Below are 3,883 nucleotides of genomic sequence, written 5' to 3'. Positions count from 1 at the left end.
CTAACAATATGCAGTCATTTGAACTGCTTAAATTTGGGTCCTTGAAGGCAAATTTTTGCGTGATGGTTGAGGAATGATAGCGGACTATATTAGCGCTCTGGTGCCACTGTAGAGCAAAGCTATTTAGTTGTATAATCAGTTTCGAGGTAATGTTCACCACAGGCTCAGCTACTGTGAACCACACAGTGAATCACATGCCGAAAAACAAAACAAGAACGGTATGTGCTCCAGGTAGCTTCTTCTCACTCCTTCAAACCAACAATTAGCTGTTTATCCTCGTCGGTAATGACAAGGTGTGTCAGCAGGTTGAGTAGTTTTTGAGGTTGGAGATTGCTTCTACCGCTCTCGCCCCAAGCCATCTGTCCTCCAAATCTGGCTTTTCAAGTTCACCTCTGTCTCTTTTTGTCAATAAGATGAAGCGGAGCTGTTTGGGAGGTCTGGGGAATTACAATGAGCTGAAGTGTTATACAGCACATTGTTACCTGTTACAAAATAGGCGACACAAATACTTTTATTGGTTTGTTTAACTTGCAGATGTTCCAGATCGTGTGAACAGAATGTGATGTGTTGTAAATCTGCTTCTAACTGAAAGGTGACACTAGACAGTAATTTTAGGGGATCATAATGACATACTACAGTACTGTTTCTGCAGTAGTGTACTGTGAACACTATACATTAAATACACTTGAGACCTTGTACAATTTGCTTATATGTGCAGTATATAACAATGTTACAATGGGTTGTGTCTTTACAATGCAATGCAATGCAAAACATGACCTTCCATTTCAGATGAGATGAATGAACAAATTATAAATATATATATAAATGCTGTTCTTTTGAATTTTCTATACATCAAAAATCCTGAAATTAAGGTTTCCACAGGCAACTGTCTATTGACCACTCAATCAGCATTTTAGAATGATTTATGAAGGATCATGTGATACTGAAGACTGGAGTAATGATGCTGAAAATTCAGCTTTGCTATCACTAAAATAAATTGCATTGTAAACTATACTTTAAAAAAAAAAACAGTTCTTTTAAATGTTAATAATATTTCACAATGTTACTGTTTTTGCTGTATTTTTAATCAAATAAATGCAGCATTTGGTAAGTATAAGAGATTTCTTTCAAAAACTTTCGAAAATATTACTGACTCCAAACTTTTAAATGGTGCAAAATAATAAACTAACATGATGAGATTATGTGACAATAATGAAGCATGTTGCTGTTTGGAATGTTGCATAATGTTACTATTTCTGCAATATGAGTGGTCGCCTATGCCTAGTATGTTATTCAGAATTCAGTTTTACATGGTCTGTAGGCCTACTGATTAGCAGGGTCATGCTAATTTGTATCAGGTGTCGTATTGTCTAATGGGAAATGACACTTTGTAGACTTGCTGCAAGCTGTTTGTTGCTCCTTCAGTGTGCTTCATCTGATGAAGTTTGGTATGAAAACGATATCACTTCAGCTCAAGGTAAATATGACCAGACTCCACCCTAGAAAGTTTAATGTTGTTATGGATATATTTTATTCTTAAACAAATAACATGAAAATAAATAGATCCTTTGGCATTCCCAAGAAACTGTTAATGATTTAAAAAGGCTGACAGACAGAGAGAGCTATCTCACAATGTTTGTGTTATATTTAAAATGTATGCATGCCCGCCTAAAACATGCACACCAACCTGTTGATTTAAGATAAACCAAATCGGCATGAATCAAAGTCGTGCCTTGTGTATGGCACAAGGTTGTTTAAAAGCTGGATTAGCACTGAGATAAGAGACTTCTATAAAATGCTGCTTGATGTCAAGCTGGCAAGAAATAAGTCCACCTGAGAAAGGCCATGTCGTTCAGTTTGGACCTCAGCAAGCTTTTTATATGAGCTAATAGGCCTGCATTATATTGTTGCAGAGTTTATATGTGCATGTATTTTAGTGTTTCGTGCATATGCCACTTGATGTATTCAAAGATGGTAATTCCAGATTTCATTGCATGCATTCTTCTCCTCACAGCTCACCACCTTTCTGTGGCTCAGTTTAGGTCCGCTAAATCAAGCCATTAACTAGTAGGGCGAATCATTGTGGGCAGGCAAATAAAGCATTTTTGTCCTTTGGCTGCTTTATGAGAGCGTGTCGGTGCTGTCCTGGTTTGTTAGAGTCAGGAGGCATGTGTTTGCTCCGTGTGCTTTCATATTAAGTGCTGCATGCACATTAATGGAATCATTTGTCTCTACTTTTGTTTGCATTGTGGGTCTTGACATGGCTTTTAGCACAATATTCACTGCTTTAAGGCTTTGTGAATCTGTTCTGTCTCAAAACTGACCCAGAACAGACACTGCACCTCACACTTCCTCCATCCTTGTGAATTTCACAAATCCCATATCAGTTTAACTGAAATCCTGGCCTCCTGTCTGCACTTTTGTACTGCTGAAAAATTATGTGTTATTGTTTGGATTTAAATCATTGATATGCATTGACAAATGCAGCTTGTCAAGCAACCTTAAAAGAAGGGATGGTTGCTTGACACAGCTGCTGGGTCCATCACTAGCCATCCCGTCACGCTATAGGACACCACCCCACATTCTTTTAAATTCTGAAGTCACAATGCCCCAGAGGTCACCCAGAACGTACCATGGAGATATGACCCTTGTAAACCTGCTTTCCCCATGTGTTAGCCCTTTAGCATTAGCATTCATGCACCCTGAGATCAATTCAAAACCTTCTCATAAAGGCGGACATATGGTACGATCAAACTGGTTTTTCTTCTCGCTTTGAACATATATTCCTCTCTGGAATATAATCTTCAAAGAGTTAACGTTAAACAGTTGTAGTCTCTCCTTTCAAGATCCTAATAAAAACCACGCCATTTAAGATGGAGATTGTAAACTGAAGGATTAAGCACATCATTTGTATTATTGTTCAAGATTAAAAGCGCAAATATGTAGGCAAGACTTTGCTTAAAAAGCATTGACTCTTATGTCATTAGTTGTAAATACTTTACTGCAGAAATGCTGGTCATTATCATTTAGCATGAGATGGTAATGTGCTGGTTTTCTCTTCTGGTGGATTAACTGTCATAAAACTGTGAGATAACCCACTACGTAAAACCATTATCACCAGAAAGACCATGCCGGTCAAGCTTAACTAACTCTTTTGGTGGGGAATTGCATGGCTATGCTAGTTAGCCAATTAGCCAGAGCAGTACTTATGTAAATAATAGTTTTTAACAAATGTAGCACACAGTAGTCAGAAATCAGAAAATTCCCTCACACTTAATAAACTTTTCCAATTTAATAGGCTAAAAAGACGTCACAGTGTGGCTCACTATCTCACTGAATATGTTTCAGACTAGCGGCCTGACATGTTGGCTGATTTACAACATGGCTCCTTTTGGTTTCAAGGCCCATACTTGCGTAATGTCTGGGCTCTTGCGTTGTGGTTGGGAAGAAAATGTACATATGATGCCTCTGTGAAAATAAATGTCATATTAGTGAGAGGAATCATATTATCGGGATCCAAAGTGTGAAATTATAAAAGAGGATTCAAATTTTTCCATAGCAGGCACTTTGTCTGCATCAACTGAGCATGTCAGTAAACCAGACAACTGTAAGTAGATATTCTGTTAAATGAGTGTGTCTGTGTGGACTTAAATATACAGTTTTAAGACCAGCCTGCTGTATTTAATGTTAGTCTGAGGGTTCCCGGGCTAAATCTCAGTTTTAGGTGGGACGCTTCAAGTGAATATTTTACAGAGGCTGTTAAAGCATTCCTGACAGATTGCTATTAAATGAGTGTGTCCATCTGAGCAGTCAGAGAGTGTTTTTTTTCTGCTTTCACCTTAATTCTATACATGCTCACTCACACAATGATACTGATGACAGG

General features: G+C 37.9%; 1 long non-coding RNA gene across 1 annotated transcript in view; it reads left to right on the top strand.

The window, feature by feature from the left end:
* The first annotated feature begins 1,359 nt into the window (after positions 1-1,359).
* LOC107694306 (uncharacterized) overlaps positions 1,360-3,883 on the top strand; it is a 13,547-nt gene continuing 11,023 nt past the window's right edge. Inside the window, exon 1 of the long non-coding RNA XR_001634851.1 lies at positions 1,360-1,477. This is a non-coding gene — a long non-coding RNA (uncharacterized LOC107694306). The remainder of the gene's footprint in view (positions 1,478-3,883) is intronic.

This window comes from Sinocyclocheilus anshuiensis, unplaced genomic scaffold (assembly GCF_001515605.1).
Source record: "Sinocyclocheilus anshuiensis isolate Anshui unplaced genomic scaffold, SAMN03320099.WGS_v1.1 scaffold1316, whole genome shotgun sequence".
Lineage (NCBI taxonomy): Eukaryota > Metazoa > Chordata > Actinopteri > Cypriniformes > Cyprinidae > Sinocyclocheilus > Sinocyclocheilus anshuiensis.
Note: the sequence above shows the minus strand (reverse complement) of the source record. Positions and strands in the feature narration are given on the sequence as shown.